Here is a 23,424-nt window from a genome sequence, read left to right on the forward strand (position 1 = left end):
ATTCAACTGCTCTGACACCCCCGCAGCATGCACACTGCAGTGCTTCCTCCTGTTTTCCCTTTCGGCAGCTTTGCTGAGGCATAAAGTCAGAAAACAAACAGTTCACCACTGAAAGCGTTCACTCATTCAATGGTTTTTTGATATATTATGTTACTAGATTTTAAAAATTACAAAAATATATCTATATGACATAACATTTGTCATTTTAACTATTTTAAGCATACCCTTCACTGGCATTTAGTGCGTTAATATTATTGTGCCGCTATCAGTTCAGTTCAGCCACTATCACCACTACCTAATTCCAGAACATTCCATCATCTCTCCCAAAAGAAGTCCTGTCCCCATCAGCAGTCACCCCCATCCCCAGCCCGGCCCCTGACCACCAGGAACCCACTCTCTGTGTCTGTGGATCTGCCTGTTCTGTACGTTTCCCATCAGTGGAGTCACACCCTGTGTCCTTCTGTGTCTGCTTCTCTCACTGAGCATTTTATTGTCAGGGTCTGTCCACATGGTAGCAAGTGTCAGCGTATTTCTCTCTCTCTCGTGGCTAAGCCACGCTCCCATCTGTGAAGGGATATAGTGTGTGTGTCCATCATTAACTGCTGGACAGTGGGGCTGTGTCCACCATTGGCTGAGGTGAATTTTGCTGCTGTGGACATTTCTGAACAAGCATCTGTTTGAGTATGTGGCTTTTCAGAGCTGGCCTCCTCAGCTCACCTCATTGAACTCCCACTTCTGGCCCTGCCCTGATGCTCAGAGAAAGTGGGGATGGCCCCACAGGGCTCAGGGGGGTCCCACACAAGTGGGCAAGGGGCCTGGAAGACTGTGTGATGGTTCATTTTATGTGTCACTTTGGCTGGGCCATAGACACGGGTTCGATCCCTGGGTTGGGAAGATCCCCTGGAGAAGGAAATGGCAACCTACTCCAGTATTCTTGCCTGAAGAATCTCAAGGACAGACGAGCCTGCAGGCTACAGTCCATGGGGTCTCAAAAAGTAGGACACAACTGAAGTGACTTAGCACACACTCATGCATGGGCTGCCCAGATATTTTTGGAGACTTTTTAAAACCCATTTTCATTGCATAACCCAACCAAGAAAAATCTGATAATTCTAGTCTTTGTGCAGCAGTAACCTGGTCAAATGACATCTTACTGTTTTTTAGAGAAAAGGTGGCACAGCCCCAATTCTCCCAAACCCAACACTTAGAAAAGAGATGGACTGTGCTCACTTTGTCTCTGAATTAAAGAATTCAATACAGGGGTTCCCTGGTGGTACAGTGGTTAAGAGTCTGCCTGCTAAGGGAAACGAAGTTGGTGGGCCACAACTACGGAAGCCCACGTGCCTAGAGTCAGTGCTCTGCCACAACAGAAGCCACTGCAATGAGAATCTCGCACAGCGCAACTAGAGAGTAGTCCCTGTTCACCACAACCAGAGAAAGCCCACATGATGCAGCACAGAAACCCCAGCACGGACAGATAAAAAAGAATTCAAACAATCCAACCAAGCAGAATTCCATCTCCTCAGAATGCACTGCCAATTCAAACCTGTTGGGTGGGTGGGTGGGAGGGACACTGGGCTGGTGGTCAATAGACCTGGTGCCAAGTTGTGACTTTGTCATTAAAAAACTAAAAAAAAAAAAATGAGGAAGAAGGACTTCCCTGGTGGTCCAGTGGCTAAGACCCCCGAGCTCCCAATGCAGAGGGGCTGGGTTTGATTCCTGGTCAGGGAACTAGATCCCACATGCTGTAACTACGACACACTGCAGTCAAATTAATAAGTATTAAAAACACAGAGAGAGATTTTTGATGGCTAATTTCAAGTCAGTTTGGCTGGGCCATGGGATGTCCAGGTATATATGTGGTCAGACATTCTTCTGGATGCTTCTGTGAGGGTGTTTCTGGGTGAGACTGCCATTTAAATTGGTCAAAAGTGAAAGTGTTATCTGCTCATCCGTGTCTGACTTGTTGCAATGACTGTAGCCCACCAGGCTCCTCTGTCCATGGGATTCTCCAGGCAAGAATACTGAAGTGGGTTGCCATTTCCTCCTCCAGGGGATTTTCCCCACCCAGGGATTGAACACACCTCTCCTGCATTGACAAGTGGATTCTTTACCATCTGAGTCACCAGGGAAGCCCTTAAACTGGTGGATGCTGAGTCAAATGGATTACTCCCTAGGATGTGGGAGGTGGCAAGGGAGCTTTCCTACTCACAGGAAGGCCTGAACAGAACAAATACCAGGCCTCCCCTGAGCAGGAGGGAACCCTCTAGGGATGGCCTTTGGCATTGGCTCTCTTAGGTCTCCACCCTGCAGCCTCCATAATCAATTCCTGAAAGTAATTCTCTGTATTCACACCCTGTTAGTTCTGTTTCTTGGAGAACCCTGAGTAATACGGACCGCCAGGTGCCTTGTGGGCGGAGAGAAAGGAGCTTGAACCCTGGCCTCGTGGTCCACCAGCCCTGAGTCCCACTGAGTCTCTCTGCTGCCTCAGTTTCCCTACCTAGAAATGGGGACAAGGAAACCTGCTCCCCCGGGCTCCTACCAGAACAAAATCAGACCAAGTAGCTGGGCCTGGCCCAGAGGAAGCACTTGATAAACACCAGCCAGCTTGCTGAGTGGGGTCTGCAGCAGGAGAGGAGGAAGCGGGAAGGGGCTGTCAGCAGGGGCTGGCCAGGCGCCTGGGAGCAGGGCCAGGGCCTGGGTGGAGCTGGCTGATGTCACGGCTGCAGCTTGGTGTTCTGCCGGCTGACAGGTGAGGCAGTGTGGGGACCTAATCCCCCAGCACGAGGCCACGTGGCTGCAGCCCCCGCTCTCCTGACACCTGAGCCTGGCAGCTGTGGCTCTGCCGTGATTCCAGACATGTGTGTGTCCTGGCGCACCTGAGGTCTGGCCTCCCTGTTAGGAAAAGGGGCCCTGGACCTGTGCTCTGCTGATGGACAATGTGAAAAGATCGAGACGAGGGGACCGGTGACCACTGGGAAGCACCCTCGTTTCAGAGCATGTATTCATCATCACAGTTCCCATTGGCCAGACTGTGCTGATGACAGCATGGCGCCTGCCTTGGGCATGGAATCTGAGGGAAACCGGAAACTCAGTCGCCGCGATCAGTATCTTCATGTGACATTTTTTAAGAAGTCAAAATGAATGCAAAATATCCACAAGGAATCAAGTGTCAAGATTTTCTTTAGAACTTCCCTGGTGGCCCAGTGGTAAAGAATCCGCCTGCCAATGCAGGGGACATGGGTTTGATCCCCAGTCTGGGAAGATCCCGCACTCTGTGGAGCAACTAAGTCTGTACTACTGAGCCCATGATCTAGAGCCCGGGAGCCACAACTACTGAAGCCTGTGTGCCCAAGAGTCCGTGCTCCACAAGAGAAGCCATGGCAATGAGGAGCCTGCATATCGCACAAAGAGTGCAACTCTAGAGAAAAGTCCCATGCGGCAAAGAAGACCCAGTGTGACCAAAACTAAATAAATAGATGAATAAATTTTAAAAATTAAAAAAATTCATTCATTAGAGACAGAATCTGATAGGGCTGGAGTTCAGTTCAGTTCAGTTCAGTCGCTCAGTCGTGTCCGACTCTATGCTGGAGTTAGCTTGAAACAATTCCCTCTTTAATTGAAATTTTAATCTCCGGACTTCCCTGGTGGTCCAGAGGTTAGGGTTCCTGCATTTCCACTGGTCAGGGAACTAAGATACCACATGTTGCACAGCTTGGCCAAAAAACGGCTCAGAGAGGAAGCAGAGAAGCCGGGTCCAGAGTGAAGCCCCCCACCTCAAACCAGCCCTCCCACTGCGTCTTCAGCAGTCCTGCAAAGGGTCCCAAGAGAACCCTGTTTGAGCCACACCACCATCAACATCCTTCACCAAGAGAGGAGCTGCGATGCCCTTTCCTTCCTAAGCAGCCATGGAACCTGTGGAAATTAACTCACATGCTCTCAGACGACCAACGGGGCCATGGAGAAACCATGGGGGCAGGCGGAAAATGCTCGGTGAGACCTGCTGAAACCTGTGGGATGAGGGCGTGGGAGGAAAAGTGCCAGATGCAGATGGCACGTCAGGGAAGTTCCCAGATCCATGACCCGACTGGACACCTGGAGGAACAGGGACCAGAAGGGCCAGTGAAACCCCAGGCCCGCAGGGGGAAGGAAGTGACACAGCCTGAGATAAAGGACATAGACGAGAGAAACAGAAGGGGAGCCAGAGAAACCGAAACTGGTGCTTTGACAAGAGGGGCCACCCTGACCGGCATTCAGCCAGACTGATGAGGAGAAAGTTGGGGGAAGATGCCAGGGACCAGAGCGGGGTGTGCCTGCCGGACTCCTGGACCTGGGAAGGGCCATAGGAGGGGAGAGTTGTAGGAGGATGTTGCGGATGGAGGGAGAGAGGTCAGCAGTAGATTAGGTAATCTACACGAAACGGACCGAGTTCCTGGAAAGACCCATGTTTCCAGCCTGCTGGTTGGAGGCCCTTCGACGCCTGGTTTCCTATTGACGGCTTCCCTCCCTTCATCTCAACACGACCACGCTTGGGAAGTCACAGCGTGTTATTTCCGCTGCAGGGAGATGAAAGGGACCTGCCCAGACACGGCAGAGGCGAGCCTGGGATTTGAACTCGGGTTTCCTGGCGGGTGGCCCAGAGCTCTGTTCCCGGTGACACAATCCCCAGTGTGTCATATGTGCACCAAATACTCCCACTTGTTTGTTCCCTTTTTTTGAAAAACAAGGGATTCCAAGCTCGTGAAGTAAGAGAAAACGCGACATACCTTTTTCAGTTTTTCCAAGAAGCAGCACTGCTTTACCCTGTTTAGAAAGACAGTGAGGAAAAAAAAAATCCTGGTTAAATATTTTTAACTTAATTATCTCCAGCTTTTCTCAGAGAAATACTTGACTGTTACTGAAAATGTGGCATTTGATGTGGAAACAGGCCGTGTCCTCCAGAGAAAGGGGGGTTATTTCTGGAGAACCCACTTCATTCTCTCTTTTTAAAAAAATATTTATTTGGCTGTGCCAGGTCTTAGTTTTTGCATGTGGCATCTAGTCCCCTGACCAGGGATTGAACCCAGGTTCCGTGCACTGGGAGCATGCTGTTCTACCCACTGGACCACCAGGGAAGTCCCCTCTACTTCATTCTTTATAACCAATCCATGCAGGACACACAATGGTGTTTCTCTGGGGGTGGGGGAGGGGCATCGAGTTTTCTTCTGGAAATTGTACTATTCCATTCTGGGACACAAGGACCCCAAGCCTTGATACGGAACCGAGCCTTGACGCGTGTCAGGCTTGGGATTTTTCCATGTTTGGTTTTTGGCTTTGATGGAAGCCATGTGCCAGGGTGAAAAAAAGGGAGAGGTGGAAAATGCAATCTGGGGGCAAAGCAATTAACCTCAGGGTGGAAGAGGTGACAGGTATATGGCAGCAGGAAGCCGAGGGATCTGAAGCTGGCTGCCCCAGGCTGAGAGGTCACCCGGAAAGAAAGGAAGTCCCTGTGAGTGGACCCCGGGGGCGGGGTGGGCACCTGTGCTTTAGAGCTGTCGTTCTCCAGATGCCGGGACCCCCTGCCCAGAGTGGAACCCTGGACGGAGCCAAGCCTCTGTCTGATGACTGGTGTGCATGGCACGAGGGGCTCCAGGGCAGCCACGTCCTGCTGTCAGGGTGACCCAGAGACTGAATGCCAGCCTCCACGCTGCTCCCCACGCTGCACCCGCTGCCCTGAGAACAGACCGCCTGGGGAGGCACCCGCCAAGGCCAGGGGACGAGGCAAACAGTCACCTGTCCCCTCCACACACAGCTGGTACCAGCCTCCCCTGGGAGGAGGAGGAGGCTGTGGGCTATGGAGGCCCATCCTCTTCGGCCACACAGGTACCTCAGTTTGGGCTCCCCGGGGACCCCTGCAGCTGCCAGGCCACCGACTACACCTCACAAGCCAGCAGCTAGGGACCTCTCTGGTGGTCCAGTGGCTAAGACTCTGTACTCCCAATGCAGACGGCCCGGGTTCGATCCCTGGTGGGAGAATTAGATCTCACATGCTGCAACTAAGAGTTCACCAGCCACAACGAAGAATGACGATCCCGCAAGCTGTAAGTAAGACCTGGTACAGCCGAATAAATAAATTAAAAAAAAAAAAGAAAGAAACAGAAAAGTTGGCAGCTAGCCCACTCTTGAGTTCTAGGGAGGCCCGCCCTGGGGAGGCCAACAGAAGCCCCCGCCCCCTGCTCAGCACAGACCAGCCTTCCCGAGCTGCAGGCTGGCCTCTGGTGAGGCTGTTTCCCCCAGGCTCCGAAGGTCCCTGGTGGTTTCCAAGAGCCGGCCCCTCTTTTCTGCAAACATTAGCTCTTTCCACAAACTAACAGTGTTTTTTTCCACCTGCACAAAGGGACATGCCACTGCTGCCATTCCTGGGCCAGGGTGACCCTTTCTCAGTGGCCCTGGGCCCAGGGGGCTGGCATAAGAGGCCACCGGGGAGACCCAGCCAGGTCCCAGCCTCAGGAAGGAGGGGGCTGGGGCAGCTTTCTATAAAGCAGGGGTTCCGCCCTTGGCACTGGTGACATTGGAGTCTGTCCCTGGCGTTGTGGGATGTGGAGCAGCATCCCTGGCCCCCACCTGCTCAACCCTAGGAGCCCCCCGAGTCTTGAACACAGTCATCCCCAGACATGGCCCCGTGTCCTCTGGGGGCAGAATCACCCCCAAGTGAGACCTCTGCCTTGAGGAAGTGCTGGGTGAGACACAGACATAGAGGGAGGCACCTGGCAGCGGGAGTGCTTGCCTTGATCCAGGGAGGTGGGGGCGGGGTCCCCAACTCCTGCTAAAGGTCAACACTGGGCTCTCCTGTGGCCTGTGGGGTGCGGAGACACACCACTGCTGGGCCAAGTGTGTTGAGGCACTGGGGTTCCGGGGTGCAGAGGTGGCCCCTTACCACCAACACATGCTCCCTTCGAGGGCTGGGGCCCTCCCTGATACTGCCCTGGGAACAGGGCAAAGTCTCGATACCTGTGGCCTCTGTGCTTGGGAATCCACCTACGGGCTAGAAGGTACCTGTAACCCCCATATTGATACTCGGGGGTGGGGTGTGCAGTCATTCGAGGACGCAGGCAGAGCAGTGAAACAATCTGAGTCAACAAGAAGCATTTTCCCATCTGAGGTGGAACCAGGCGGCAACCAGGGTCCTTTTCCACCATTCAGGGCCACGTTTTTGGCTTTTGGGGTTTTTTTGGGTGATTTTGTATCTAATGGCCCCAAGCATAAAGCTGAAGAGCTGGCCTGGATCCAAGTGCAGCAGGGCAGTGAGGTGCTCAGGGAGACAATAAGTGTATCAAATGAGCTTCATTCAGGCAAGGGTCACAGCCCCTGCAGTGACTTAATCAAAGAACTGGTATCAGATTGGGTGTCTCTAAACAGAAACTCACGTCACACGAGGTTGAGTGGGGATTGGTCATTGACAACAAGGCGACAGAGGCTCTTGGGAGCCTGGCCCTGAGTGTCCCCAGGAGCGGCGTGCAGGGTTCACTAATTCAGTGCTTGTGGCAACTGTTTGGCCCAGAACTGCTGCCAATGATGATAATCTACTGTTTCCATGTTTTCTCTTCTTTACGACCACAGAGGGAACACAATTTCATGTTCCCAAATCTAGAGATTAGGTAAAGTCACAAAGATCATCCATAATCCTATCACTTTGATTTTTTAAAAAACATATACACATATCTATCCATTTTTACAAATTCAGGTTCTTTATACTATTTGATTACCTGCCTTTAAAACTCTTAATTTGCTTAATATCACATTGTGAGGGAACCACTACAGTTAAGGCCTCCCTGATGCTGGGAAAGGTTGAGGGCAGGAAAGAAGGGGGCAACAGAGGATGAGATGGTTGGATGGCATCACCGACTCAACTGGTCATGAGTTTGAGCAAATTCAGGGAGATAGTGGAGGACAAGGACGCTTGGCGTGTTGCAGTCCGTGAGAGTTGAACACGACTTAATGACTGAACAAGTATGGTGTATATATATTGTTACCCACTATTAGATGTTAAGGTTGCTTGTTGTTCTTTTTTAAGATATTAATTAATTAATTTTATTTGGCTATGCCAGGCCTTAGTTGTGGAACTCGGGATCTTAATCTTCATTGTGGTATGTGGGATCTTTAGTCGTGGCATTCAAACTCTTAGTTTTGGCATGCAGGATATAGTTCCCTGACCAGGGATCAAACCCGGGCCCCCTGCATTGGGAGCACAGGGTCTTAGCCACCGGACACCTAAGACCACCAGGGAAGTCCAATGGATGTTTAGGTTGTTTGTGATTCTTTCCTTTACTTAAATCATTATACCACAAAAATCAAACGCACATGTAACAAATGTCCAAGCATACGAAATTCTGTGTACACCTCTCTTTCCCTCCCCCTCGAGGATGAATTCTTAAAAGTTAACTCTGAGTTTAAGGGCTTCCCTCATAGTGCAGTTGGTAAAGAATCCGCCTGCAACGCAGGAGACCCCGGTTCGATTCCTGGATGGGGAAGATCCTCTGGAGAAGGAATAGGCTACCCACTCCCTAATCTTGGGCTTCCCTTGTGGCTCAGCGGGTAAAGAATCTGCCTGCAATGTGAGAGATCTGGGTTCAATCCCTGGGTTGGGAAGATCCCCTGGAGAAGGGAAAAGCTACCTGCTCCGGTATTCTGGCCTGGAGAATTGGCAAAGAGTTGGACATGGCTGAGCGACTTTCACTGAGTTGAAAGGTATAGAGGACTTGATCAACTCCCAGCTTGGTCTTCAGGAAGATGGCAACAGAGCCCCAGCAGGGCCACCAGGCTGCTCACTTGTCCACTGCCTCAGCAGGCCTGGGCACTAAGCTGTTTTCTCGGATTCAGACACGTTATTTTCTCACACTTTTTTTTTTTTCTTGGCTGTGAGACATGTGTAGGATCTTAGTTCCCCAATCAGGGATTGAACCCCAGCCCTCGGCAATGAAAACTCGGAGTCCTAACCACTGGACCACCAGGGAAGTCCCGCTACACTCTTTTATTAACGCAGGACATGCCTACAGGAGAGATGGCTCATGTATCAGATGCAGATGGCTCATGTATAAGTGAAACTAAGTGCAGTCCAGCGGATCTTCCCAACCCAGGGATCGAACCTGGGTCTCCCTCAATGTAGACAGACACTTTACTGTCTGAGCCACCAGGGCTCATGTATAGACCATACATTTAAACAGTGTGTGCCCCTGGGTCACTGTCACCTGCATCAAGACAGAACATTTCCGGGACCCCCAAAGTTTCCCCAGTGCCTCCTCCCCAGGGAAATCACTGTTCTGATGGAATTACATTTTATTCTTCTTATCATCATCATCCTGACTTTTACTTCTGAAGGTGGGAAAGAGGGTACAGATCCTGACCACAGGATGAGCCCATTTAGGTGAGAGGAAGAACTTCCTAGAAGGTTCTAGAAGACAGAGCGCCAACATCTGCTCAGAGAGGGAGAGGAGTCGGTCTTTCTGGCCCAACTGAGGTGCAGGGAGGGGATTTTGAGCAAGCTCTGGCCCTGGCTCTGGGCACTTGTCTGGACATCAGTTCTCTGCTTCTCTGAACCCTAAAGCCCTGTCTGTAACATGATGACCCACGACATTGCTCTCAGGGTCAAGGTGAGGATGAAATGAGACAAATTCGGTGCCCATTGAGGGGGGAAGCACCGATCTAGTGATAAAAATAACACAGTGGATGTGACACACAATTCATAGGCTTGCCTCATTTTATTCTACTTCATGGATATCGAGTTCTTGTTTTGTTTTTTACAAATTGCATGTCTGTGGCAACATGCTCCTACAAGGAATAAAGAGTGCTGCTCTGCACTGAGTCCAAGGAAGTGGGTGTGGAGATGGAATCTCCTCCTGATAAGGAAGCTGTGGAGACTGTTGAAATGACAACAAAGGACAGGAGGCAGGACACAAACTTAGCTGATGAGTTTGAGAGGATCAACTCCAACTGTGAAGAAAGTTCTCCTATGGGTAAAATGCCATAAAAGGGCATTGGACATGACGGAGAAACCATTCATAAGAGGAAGAGCCCATCAATTCTGCAGACTTCATTGTTGTCTTATTTTAAGAAACTGCTCTGCCCACCTCCCCCGTCCTCAACATGGAGGTAGGACTATCCACAAGCAAAAAGATTACAACTGCTGAAGGCGAAAGATGATGGCTAGTGGTTTTTTGTTTTTTTATGCAACAAAGTATTTTTTAACTAAACCTGAATCCTGAGAAGTAGGAGCTGTGGCTCTGGGATCAAGGGCAGAGTGGCCTGGGTCAGTGGGAAGGCCTTGGGTCCTGGGCTGCCATGGGTACAGCTGGGGTGGCCCGGCTTCTGGGTCCCTACCGATATGATCCTCACTTTCTGGATGGTGGAGCCTCGGTGGGGAAGGGTCTGGGCTGGGGTCACAGGGGATTGGGGTGGGACGGTCATGCTCACTGAGGGTTTACTCTGGGTGAGAAACTAAATTTAGCTTCTTTCTCCTGAGAAAGGTGTTATGGCTGCTTTGCAGACCCAGTCTGCAGGGTCCCTGATGTTTTGGGAGACACAGGCTGCTCCCTGGCTCAGTCATGAGACAGGGAGGAAAATTCCAGAAAGCCTGGCTCCTTGACTGTGCGTTTTCATTAGCAGGGCCTTGCTGTATATGCAGGAGTGGAGGGAGATGGTCACACACACGTGTGTGTGTGTGTGCGCGCGCGTGCACGCGCAGTTGGGGGAGTGGGTCACTAGGGCAGGGGGTCTTCCCCAGGGAAGCTCTGCCCCCCATGGGAAATCTATGGTCATCAGGACTGGGGGGCTCCTGGTGTTGAGTGGGTGGGGGCCAGGGATGCTGCTCCACACCCTACAGCCCCCAGGACGGCGCCCCCAGAGGATGACTGGCTGAGGTCAGCAGGCCCAGGCAGGGAGGTAGAGGGGTGGGGGTGGGGCACCCAGTCCCTGTCTCTGCACAAGCTCCACCTGGCCTGGGATTCTGGGCTCCACCTCTGGGCGCCTTGGCCTAAAGCTCTCACCCTGGCTGTTCTCAGCTTAGTTGCTCAACCTCCAAGGGCCTCTCCTAGAAGGCTTAAAAAATAAGATCACCTGCTTTTTTTTTTTTGCTTTGTCTCAGAGATACCTATGAGCACAGCCTCCAGCAGAGGAAGCTGCCCTGGCAGGGAAAGAAACCAGAAGTGCTTCTTATAGATTTTCACCAACTCTTCTGGGGAGAGAGAAGGGTAATCCCCTTCCTCGGGCACTTCTCTTAGAAGTTTCTCTGCATTCTACTTCTTAGAATGAAACTGGGCTCCAAAGTGAGCACTCATGCCCTCTACCCGCTCGGGGCTTTGCAGCAAAAATCCAGCAATTCAGAAGGTTCACAGTAGGCTGACTCCCTGGAGCTGCTGCTACCACGTGCCCTCAGCCTGTCCTCTGCCCAACAGGGGGCCAGCTCCTTACAGCTGCAGGGGACACACCTACAGCTGGTGCTGAAAATAACAAATAAACTATATATATACTTTTTTTTTTTTTCAGTTGAAAGCTATCCTTATCTTCAGTATTTATGACAGGGTCTTTCCCCCTCAGCTCTGCTGACATCAGAGCTGGCTCATCCTCTGTGGGGGGTGCCATCCTGGGCACTGTGAGGGGATCCGCAGCATCCCTGGCCCCACCCCCTTGATGCCAGGAGCAGCTCCCTCCAGAGTCACAACAATCCCAGATGTCCCCTGACATGGGCCAGTGTCCCCTGGGGGGCAAAGTTGCCTCCACCTCTGTTCCACTGAGAATACCTTGTTGTTGTTTAGTCGCTAAATCATGTCTGACTCTGCGACCACCAGGCTCCTCTGTCCATGGGGTTTTCCAGGCAAGAATACTGGAGTGGGTTGCCATGTCCTCCTCCAGGGGATCTTCCCCACCCAGGGATCGATCCCGAGTCTCCTGTATCTCCTGCATTGGCAGGCAGATTTTAGACCCCTGAGCCATCTGGGTGTATAAATTGGAGCTGTTTGAGTGGGAGAAAGGGTCTGTTGGTTCCTAGCCTCCAGGACTAAATCCCCAAGAACTGCAGACATCTGGGATGAGGAATCAGTCATCAGGAGTTCCCAAAGTTTGGAATCCCCCAGGGTGATGTCCCACTCATCTGGGGGAGCTGAGGCAGCTGGCTGGGGTATGGCCCATTGGAGGGGCCCCAGGTGACTTCCACAGGCAGCCAGGGTGGGACCCCTGAGTGAGGCTGGCTCGCATCCACAGGAAAGAGAGGCCCAGGCGATCCACAGGCTCAGTGCTCCCGGATGGGAGGGTAGGGTAGGGCATCCACATGTTCAGTGATGGTAGGAAACAGGAATGAGAGATCCTGTTCCCGCCCTTGGGGAACTTTCTGTTTGGCGGGAGCATGGGAGAAGGGAGGGATTCTCAAGATGCAGAAATAGATGCTCATAGCATATCATATAAGTGTTATCTACTAACAAGCATTTTTCTATAAAAGGCCAAATAGGAAATATTTCAGAGTGTCTGTGGCAAAAACTCAACTTGGCAGCTGCCACAGACAATACGTTGTGGGCGTGCTGTGTGCCAATAAAATTTTATTTGCAACAACAGACAGAGGGCCAGATTCCATTCCCCTGGCTGCAGTTTGCAGAACCCTGAGCTGGAGAGATGAACAGCCTCTGAGATAAAAGAATGACAGACAGTTCCTCCAAAGGTTAAAATAGAATCACCCCCTGACCCTGCAATTCCACTCCCAGGCATGTACCCAGGAGATATGGAAACGCATGTCCACACAGAAAAGTATGCACAATGTCCAGAGCTACATCATCTGTAACAGCCAAAAGTGGACAGGACTCAAATGTCCATCAACGGATGATGGATAAACAACTGTGGCCCCTCCACACACAGGAGCAGCACTCAGCCATGAAACGGGGTGAAGTCCTGACATTTGCTACCACATGGACGGACCCTGAGAACACGATGCTCAGTGAGAGAAGCAGACATAGAAGGACACACAGGGTGTGATTCCACTGATGGGAAATGTGCAGAACAGGAAAATCCACAGATGCAGAGAGTGGGTTCCTGGTTGTCAGGGGCTGGGGAAGAGAGAACAGGGTCTAGGGTTATTTTGGGGGTGAAGAAAATATTTTGGAATTAGGTAGTGGTCATAATTGTACAACCTTGTGAATGTACCAGAAACACTGAATTGCACACTTTAAATGGGTAAATTTGATTGTTTGCAATCCTATGGACTGTAGTTCACCAGGCTCCTCTGTCCATGGGATTCTCCAGGCAAGAATACTGGAGTGACTTGCCACTGCCTCGTTCAGTGGATCTTCTCGACCCAAGGATCGAACCTGCGTCTATTGTGTCTCCTGCATTACCAGGTGGATTCTTTACCACTGAGTCACCTGGGAAGCCCAAATTTTATGGTATGTGAATTATATCTCATTGTCTAAAAAGAAGGTGTTAAGTATGAGAAGCTTCCTGCAGTATACAGTGTCCAGGCCCAGAGCTTGAGGATGGGTAACCCCAGGGCTGGGGGTTCCATGGGAGGCCCTGGCTGGATGGTCCCCAGAGTTCAAGCCAGGATGTGGGTGATCAGAGCAGAGAGGACAGGGGACCAAGGGCTCAAGCCACACAAGTGTGGCCCAAAATGGACATGCCTGCCATGTAGGGAGTTTGGGCCTCTTCCTGGGGGCGGAGGGAAATTTTCATGCTGGCAGTGATGGGTTCAGGGTGGGAGGATAAGAAGCAGGGCCTCATTATGACGTTTGAGGTCCCTCTCCAGAAAAAAAAAAAAACTAAACACACTTTATGACCACATTGGTGTAAAGATGGATGCATCCAGGCTGGGTTACCATATGCATGGTTATATTCCGATGTTATGTTAAAGCATTCTCGTGGGCTCCATGGATGAGCAGACCTGGAGCCCAGGTGGGAACGGTCTGGATGAGAGCCATGAGGGGGGCCTGGATGGAGGCCATGGTGGGGAAGGAGAGGAACTGAAGTGGTTGAGAAGGTCAGGGAGGGATCGACAAGGATCTGAGGTTCTGGGAGGTGCTCCTCACCCAGACGGAAGTGTAGGTTGTCGGGGAGAGGAGGAGGTGGTCCTGGACTGGGAAGGTGGGGGTGTCTACTCTGTCAGGCAAGGCCACCCCCAGACACATCCTTTTTTCTGAGAAGTCACTGCAGCCTTTGAGCAGGGTGCATTCTGGGCCAGGGGTGGGGGCAGGGGGAGCCATGGAGACACCGGCTCTCAGTGAAGAAGAGTTTGGAGCCAGCCTCTGAGGAATGTCCTTGGTTTGGGAGTGGGAGTCTTCTGGTGACCCTCTGTGACCTTCCACCATCCCCCTGCCCAGGCCCATCACCCAATAGCGTCTCCTCCACGATGCTTACTGACTGAGCTGGAAGACTCCTCTCCAGATTCAGGGAAGACACTCGGGGGAACCCCACACCCTGGTGCGGGGAACATAGTGTCTCTCCCGTATCGCAACCCTAACCCCAGACCTCAGAATGCAACCTGATTTGGAGGCAGAGCCGTTGCAGCAGTAACACGTGGGTTCGATTCCTGGTTCAAGAAGATCCCCTGGAGGAGGGCACAACAACCCATTCCAGTATTCTTGCCTGAAGAATCCCCATTGGCAGAGGAGCCTGGCAGGCTACAGTCCATGGGACAGCACAGAGTTGGACACAACTGAAACGACTTAGCACGCACACATGCAGGAGTAATTAGTGAGGGTGGGGTCACACCAGAGCAAGGGGGGTCTTAATTCAACATGACCAGTATCCAGATAAGACACGGACGATTAGACACAAACATGCACACGAGGAGGAGGCCACGTGAAGACAGAGGCAGAGATCGGGCAAGGCGTACACAGATGCCTCAAGAAACCCTGGGACAGATCCTCTCTCATGGCCTCAGATGGAGCCAGCCCTGCCGACACCTTGGTCTTGGACTTCCGGCCCCTAGAGCTGCAGGAGGACATGCTTCTGTTGTGTGTAACTCTGTCCCCTGGGGGACTCACACACACCCCGGGTGCTGGCTTGGTCTGACACCGTGGGGAGGGGCTGGTGACAAGAAATCAGAATCAGGGTCCGCTGTGGACACATGTCAGTGCCTGCCAAGCTGGAGTCTGAGCTTCCTCTTCAGGAAAGCCTGATTTTTGTTCAAAATTTAATTAAAAAAATTAATTCTGGGAGGCTAACTACAGCGAAGGTTCAGAGCTGGGAGTGACAGAGAGAGGTGGGTGTCAGGGGGGAAGGGGGCCTTCCTGTGGGGTTGGGCGGGGCCAGAAGGGCAGAGGCACTGGGAGAGCTTTTATTTTTTTTGAACTGTCCTGGGTGGCACAACTGAAGAAGGAACTGGCAGCCCGCTCCAGCATTCTTGCCCGGAGAATCCAGGGGCAGAGGAGCCTCGTGGACTGCCGTCTATGGGGTCGCACAGAGTCAGACACAAAGCAGCAGCAGGAGGCACAACTGGTAAAGAACCCGCCTGCCAGGGCAGGAGACGCAAGAGACGTGGGCTCGATCCCTGGGCCGGGAAGGTCCCCTGGAGAGGGAACTGGCAGCCCGCTCCAGCATTCTTGCCTGGAGAATCCCAGGGGCAGAGGAGCCTCGTGGGCTACAGTCCATGGGGGTCACAGAGTCAGACACTACTGAGCGCACACACACACGCAGATACACTTAACAAACAATTCACCCTCTGACCATTTTTAAGCTCAGTGGCACTAAGCACATTCACATTGTGGTATAACCATCCCCATCATTATCTCCAGAACTTTCTCATCTTCCCAGACAGAAACTCCGTCCCCATGAAACACGGACTGCATCCCCTTCCCCGGGCCCTGGCCCCACCATCTTCTTGTCTCTGTGGATCTGACTCCGCCAGGGACTTGCTGTGAGTGCAGTCAGACAGTGTTTGTCCTTCTGCATCTGCTTCTCTCACTGAGCATCGTGTCCTCAAGGTCCATCCATGTTATAGCAGGTGTCAGAATCTCCTTCCTTTATAAGGCTGAGTAATATTCCACAGTGTGCATATATCACATTTAGTTTATCCACCATCCACTGATGGACACTTGGGGTGTTTCCACCTTTCAGCTATCGTGAATACGCTGCTATGTGCATGGGTGTACAAGTGTTTCTTCCAGCCCCTGGTTTCAATCCTGGATCCAGCGGTAATTCTAAGCTAAGTTCTTTAAGGAACCACCAGACTGTTCTCCACGGTGGCTGCCCCAGGCACATTCCCGTCGACAGGGCAAGAGGGTTTCCGTGTCTTCACATGAAAACCTGTTCTAAGTTACATTCTTATCTGAGCCTCAGTGTCTTCAGCCACGTCCTTGATGACTGCAGTCATGAAACTAAAAGACGCTTGCTCCTTGGAAGAAAAGCTATGACAAACCTAGATAGCATATTAAAAAGCAAAGACATCACTTTGCTGACAAAAGGTCTGTATATCAAAGCTACGGTTTTTCCAGTAGTCATTTACAGATGTGAGAGTTGGACCATAAAGAAGTCTGAGTGCCGAAGAACTGATGCTTTCGAATTGTGCTGGAGAAGACTCTTGAGAGTCCCTTGGGCTGCAAGGAGATCAAACCAGTCAATACTAAAGGAAATAAATCAGTACTGAATATTCATGGGAAGGATTGATGCTGAAGCTAAAGCTCCAATACTTTGGCCACCTGATGTGAAGAACTGACTCTTTGGAAAAGACTCTGATGCTGGGAAAGATTGAAGGCAGGAGGAGAAGAGGCGTCAGAGGATGAGATGGTTGTATGGCCTCATCGACTTAGTGGACATGAGTTTGAGCAAGCTCCGGGAGATGGTGAAGGACAGGGAAGCCTGTCATGCGGCAGTTCATGGGGTCATAAAGAATAGGACACAGCTGAACACACTCACATACCTATTTAGTGGGTTCGTGGCTCCTCCCACAGGCCTGCTGGGTGGCCCCATGAAAGACAGTGTTTGGATGTTAGGCTTTGTTTTGCTTTCAGGGGACAACATTTGTCCCTGGGCTGCTGGAGAATGAGGGAAGAAATGCTGGTTGGGTTGTCTTGCATGTGTGTGTGTGTCTGTCTGTGAGTGTGTGTGCCTTCCCTGGGGACCCATCTGGAAAGCTGCTGGGAGATGAACAGCCCAGGAGGAGGGATGCCACCCTCACGCACGCACACATGCACGCGCACACACGCAGACACACGAATACACACTGCAGGCATGCATGTTCCTAGAGCAGGGGTCACAGGGCTGCTGGCCTCCGAGACTGAGTTTCCCAACCCACATGACGTGCAGACATACAGCCTGGAGGGCCGGGGAGACCAGCAAGAAAAACAAACACGCTGGGGTCGCTTCCAGCAGCTAGCTCCATCCGGGCTTGCACGTGGGGCGCTGGGGCTCAGCACGGGGTGGGGTCCAGCCCTTCCTGCAGGGCCAGCATGGCTCCTGGACACGTGCAAAGCCCCCTGGAGGACGGGGTCACCGGCACAGGAGGGGCAGGGCCTGGAAGCAGCCTCAGGCGAGCCTCCATCGTCTGGGGAATGGGGAGCCTGAGCTCACTGGCTCTGCACACGGTCACGCGGGCTGCTGGCATGTGTGCAAAGCCTGGTATCTCTGTGTTTCCTCTGTAGGGCACAGGCTGGGGCACCAGGGCTGCAGGTTCGTTTTCTATGCTGAGTGACGAATTTCCACCGTCTAGTGTCTCAGGGTTGGGGGCTCAGGAGTCAAGGCACAGTTAAGTCAGGGCTCGGCCCCAGGGCCCCCAGGGCTGCAATTCAGGTGAAGCTGGAGCTGTCGGCTCATCAGCACCTCTACTGGGGAAGGGCCCACCTCTGAGTTCCCTCAGGCTGTTGCTACAGGTACCTCCTCAGGGCTCAGGACTGGGGTCCCTGCTTTCAGCTCTCAGATCCCACAGGTTGCCCCTAGGTCCTGGCCATGTGGGCCCCTTCACACACCCTCTCATCACGTGGCAACTGACCTCACCGAAGCTGGCAAGAGGGGGTGTCGAGGGGGCCTGCTGCAGGGAGCCCTAGAGGATGTAACCCATACGCAGGCCTGACAGCCCGTCACCTCTGCCACCCTCTCCTGGGGAGAAGCAAGTGGTGGTCTCACTCAGGCTTAGGGAGAGGGGACTACGCAGGGCATGGGAGTGGAAGGGCAGGGTGGACATCTCGATACAAAGTCAGCACGTGCCCAAGACCACCTTCCTGGGCCCCAGAGCTGAGAACAGACACGGAGAAGGTTTATGGTTCTCAAGGCAGCTGAACCGGGACTCCGAGGGGAGGAATCTAAAGTGGAGAAGGGCCTCTGACAGTGGATCTGCTGCTACATGTATTGTAGACACGTATAACGTGTGTGTAACACACATATACATACACAAATACACATGTGCATATACCACATGTATATTAGTATGCTGTATGCACTTGTTATACACTTATATGCATGTATTACACATTTATGGGCTTCCCAGCTGGCACTAGCGGTAAAGAACCTGCCTGCCAATGCAGGAGACATAAGAGACAAGGGTTTGATTCCTGGGTTGGAAAGATCCCCTGGAGCAGAGTATGGCCAACCCACTCCAGTATTCTTGCCTGGAGAATCCCATGGACAGAGAAGCCTGGTGGGCTACAGTCCATGGGGTCACAAAGAGTCGGACATGACTGAAGTGACCTTGCACACATGCATTACACATTTATGGGCTTCCCAGGTGACCCAGTGGTAAAGAACATGCCAGGTAATACAGGAGATGAAAGAGGTATGGGTTCGATCCCTGGGTCGGGAAGATCCCCTGGAGGAGGAAACGGCAACCCACTCCAGTATTCTTGCCTGGAGAATCCTGTGGACAGAGGAGCCTGGCAGGCTACAGTCCATGCAGTTGCATAGAGCCGGATACGACTGAGCGACTAACATATTATACATTTATGCATACATTTATGCATACTGCATATATATACTCAAGAACAAATCTAAAAAGAAAGTAGGGTTTTCCCACATAAAGCAAATGCAATTCGAGTGCAGCATCACATCACAGAGGGTGGAGGTTTTGAGATGAGGTTCTGACACTCCCTGAGGGTTGTTGGCTGGTGGCAGAGATGGGAGAAGACAGTGCCAGAACTGGAGCTCCGAGAGGGCCCCATAGCATTGCCCCCTACTTGATTTTTTAAAAATATCTATTCATTTATTTATTTGGCTGCACCATCTCTTAGTTGTGGCTTGTGGGATCTAGTTCCCAGACCAGAGATCAAAGCTGGGCCCCCTGCATTGGGAGCACAGAGTCTTAGCCCCCAACTTGATTTTATAAAGCTATTTGTGTTTTTCTATTTGATTGAACGTCACCTTAGTTCTTTGTGGAATGAGGCAGAATGTAAATAACTCCACAGAAACGGCGCTCAGAGCGCAGGTGACAGACTCAACTCTTGCAGGCGAGAGTGCTGGTGAGGACCGCCCGGTCCGGTGAAGAGGACCCTTGGTTCTGGTATTCCAGGATCCGGGACCTGGACACAGAAGCCCCTGGGTGCTGCTGAGCCAGGCAAGTCCTTCTCTGTGGGGGGTGGTCCTGGGTTACGGTGCTGGGACTGTTACAGCATCCCTGCCCCTCCCTCTGGAAGTCACACAGCCCCAGTGTCCACAGTGTCAGGTGTCACAGGAATTCCAAGTCACATGCTGGGAAGGGGTGCAGTGGGGTGGGGGGCCTGGAACCTGTGTGTCCCGCCTCCCAGGTTGGGGCTGTGGACCCAGACTGATCCCCTGCGTGGAAAACCACCAGCCCTGGCTGGTTGCCTGCGCCGCTTGTCTGAGAGGGGCCAGGAAATGGCTGGGAGGGACGGTGGACTGGACAAACATCCTGAGAATGTAAGCCACTTCTCTCCCCTGGCCTTTGCCCGCCCGCCCTCCCTGCCTGCTCTGGAGGGACCTTCACTCTGGGGTCCTGCCCCTGCCTGGACAGGGCCAGACACAGAGGCCTGGAGACCGCTGCTTGGACACACCTGACACGTGTCACATTAACCACACCAAAGGGGGCCACCCTCCTAGGCCTCAGGCCCCTGTCCTGCAGAGGGGTGGCTGGTTTGGCACTCATACCCTTGGCTGGTGACTCACAGGGGGCCCAGGGAGGATGCTGACCCTCACCCTGGCTGTGGGGCTGGTTTTGGGAGCCAGGCATCCAGGGAGTATGGAGAATGGGCAAGTCACAACGTGGACATCTGGCAGGAGTCAGACAGCAGGCTCAGGGCTGGGATGTGAGCACACAAGCGGTTCCACCAGGGACAAAGGTGGGCAGTGCTTCTCCAGGCCAAGGAACGCCAGACTGCCAGCACCCCCCAGAAGCAGGGGAGCACAGAAGGCACCCCACCTCAGCAGGAGCTGCCCTGCCCACACCCTGACCTCAGACACTCAGCCTCCAGCCCTGTGGGGGATAAGTCCCTGTTGTTTAAGTCCGTGCGTTCCTGGTGCTGTTCTGGGCTGCCCCAGACAGCTCAGCAGGTACCATTTTCAGAGTTGGTGAGGACTAGGCAGCAGGAGAGAAAGAGATTCTGATAATACAAATGAAGAATCTCAAACAGAGAAAAGCGGGACTTCCCTGGCAGTCCAGTGGTTACAACTCAGTCTTCCAGTGCATGGGGAAAAGGTTCGATCCCTGGCCGGGGAGCTAAGATCTCATATGACTTGCAGTCAAAAAACCGAAACAAAACAAAAAAACACAAGCAATATTGTAACAAGTTCAATAAAGACTTAAAAAATAGTCCACATCAGAAAAAAAAAAAAAAAACCTTAAAAAAAATAAAACAGAAAAGTTCCTAACGTTTTCATCACCTTGGAGCTGGGAGAACTTCTCCTGGATTCCCCCACCTGATTCCCAGTCCATCCACCAGTCTGCTGATGGCCTTTATTCTGCCTTTCTTTCAAACTCAGTTTGGCCGCCGTCTCCTCCAGGAAGCCTTCCTGGCTTGGCTTTGCCCTGATCATACTGCCTGAGTGCCACTGCCTCTCCAGCCACTCCGCTAGGCTACATCAGGACTTTAAGCAATCTTTGAACCCCTGGTGTCCTGAGCAGACACTCAATAAGTGTTTGACAAACTATGAAACGAGGAGTAGGAGGGATGTGTGTGGAGGGATGGGTGACACATGCCACAGCTGATATCACCCCCTCCCCTCATCCCATCTTCAGCCTCGGCCCTCAGCCCGTGACCTCTGCCCCTGTCTGCACAGGAGAACTCTCGTTGGCCCAGATGCCCCTCCCCATTTCTTGAGGGTCCATTTCTCATTCCATCTTTAGCCTCAAATCAGGCCATGAGGAAGATTCAACCTGTAATGTGTAGACTAGTCTCTGCAGTCCCCCACGTCAGAAGTGCGATATTGAACAATCCCAGACTCACAAGTTGTGAATCTACGGTGCAGCCTCTACCTGCTCCCAACAGTGTTCGTCTTAAGGACAGAGAATCCCCCCATAATGAGAAAAGAGAGAAAACAACCAAAAAAAAAGGACAATCTAGGTGACAGAAGGGTAGGGAGGGGGCGGCCTGGATGCCAGGTGCCAAACTTCTCACTTGCAAATTGCCCAGGAGGGCTCCCCGGAGAGGTCAGCAGAGTTCCCAGACCACAGGAGGGTGAGAACTGGCCTCTGCACCTCCCTGGAAATCCTCGAGACACACCCCGCCTCCCTGCGTGCCTGGTGAGGGCCCCTCACTGACTCCTCATTCAACAGATGTTGGCTCAGAGGGATGAAGCTCTGCTCATTGCCAGCACATGAGCACATCTCACAGGGGTGAAATCCTGAGGGTTTTCACATGCTCATGTGTCGCTGTTCAACACGTGCTAGGGGAACAGTGAATGTTTAGGGGGATGGGAAGGTGTGGGAACAGTTTGTGGAGGGCCCGGCATGTGGCTAGTGCCCTGCTGGGTGCCTGATGTTCCCATAACTCTCCTTAACGTGGGATGCAGCATCTTCCTAGGAGACTCCCCCATCCCCTCTGGTTGGAGTTAGGGCTGTGGTCTATGGGATTCCCATTTCTCCACAACAAAATGAAATGGCAAAATGGGAAATACTTTGTCACAGGTAGGAGGGATAAAACCATGAGGTCCTTCACATATAAAGATTTTCAATTAATCAATAAGAGATGGACAAACCAACTTAATGAATGTGGGGTCCTGGATAGGATGGAAAAGGGAAAAAGTTCATTAGTGGAAAAACCAGTGAAATTTGAATTGGTTCTATGCTTTAGTCAGTAGCACTGCAGCAAGACTAGTTTCTCAGCTTTGATCAATGTTCTATGGTTATGGAAGAGATGTAGCCCAGGGAAGCTGGGTAAGGGTGTAAGAGTACCCTCTGTACTGTTGTTTCTGCACCTCTTCTCTAAGTTGCAAACTATCTCGAGATGAGATTAAGATGGCGCAGTAGAAGGACATGTGCTCATCTTCTGCCAGAGCACCAGAATCACAACTAGCGTTGAACAGCAGGAAGATACTGGAAGCTACCAAAAAAAGATATCCCACATCCAAGGACAAAGGAGAAATCACAGTGAAATGGTAGGTGGTGTAGTGAAGTTGCTCAGTTGTATCTGGCTCTTTGCAACCCCATGGACTATAGCCTACCAGGGTCCTCTGTCCACGGAATTTTCCAGACAAGAGTACTGGAGTGGGTTGCTATTTCCTTCTCTGGGGGATCTTCCTGACCCAGGGATCTAACCTGGGTCTCCTGCATTGCAGGCAGATGCTTTGAGCTACCAGGGGTAGGAGGGGAACAATTTCGATAAAATCAAATTCTATACTCGCTGGGTGGGCGACTCACAAACTGGAGAACAATAACACCAAAGAATTTCTTCCACCGTTGTGAAGGTTCTAGGCCCCACATTAGGCTCCCCAGCCTGGGGATCCAGCCAGGGGACTGGGAATCCCCAGGGAGTCTGACTTTGAAGGCCAGAGGGATTTGATTACAGAGCTTCCAAAGGACTGGGGCAAACAGACACTCTTGGAGGGCACAAGCAAACTATCTCAAAATCTTCAAAATGAACTGTTAACAATGAACACAGGGACTTCCCTGGTGGTCTAGTGGCTAAGACTCCATGTTCCCAGTGCAGAGGGCCCAGGTTAGATCCCCGGTCAGGGAACTAGATCCCACATGCTGTAACTAAGACCTGGCACAACCAAATAAATAAAATTATTAAAAAAATAGATGATATGCAGATAGATGACAAACAGATGACAGAGAGACAGATAAATAGATGAGGCCTCGTGTTCTGCCAGCCCCCGCTGGGCACCGTCCTGTCACATCTGTAGGTCCTCCAGGGCCACTCATCGCTCCGGCCTGGCCCCTCTGCACCCTCCCCACACGCTGCCGTCCTTCTGGGCCCAGAGCCTGACTCTGTAAATTTCGGGTGTGCTCCTGGCTGTCTCCCCCTTGGCACTTTGGATATTCGGGGGCGGGTCCTTTTCTGGGGGTGTCCTGGGCGCTATAGGGTG

At 52.0% G+C, this 23,424-nt stretch overlaps 1 protein-coding gene across 4 annotated transcripts in view; it reads right to left on the bottom strand.

The window, feature by feature from the left end:
* Positions 1-23,424, bottom strand: part of GNG7 (G protein subunit gamma 7) — a 139,983-nt gene that overhangs the window by 27,306 nt on the left and 89,253 nt on the right. For 2 of the 4 annotated variants that reach the window (XM_088838856.1, XM_088838857.1), the window contains exon 3: positions 4,767-4,803. The exons of the other annotated variants lie outside the window; for them this stretch is intronic. The gene's annotated coding sequence lies outside the window, so the exon portion shown is untranslated. The remainder of the gene's footprint in view (positions 1-4,766; positions 4,804-23,424) is intronic. 4 annotated transcript variants of the gene reach the window in all.

The sequence above is a fragment of the Moschus berezovskii genome, chromosome 8 (assembly GCF_049115385.1).
Source record: "Moschus berezovskii isolate FMDL1 chromosome 8, NW_MosBer_1.0, whole genome shotgun sequence".
Classification (NCBI taxonomy): Eukaryota; Metazoa; Chordata; class Mammalia; order Artiodactyla; family Moschidae; genus Moschus; species Moschus berezovskii.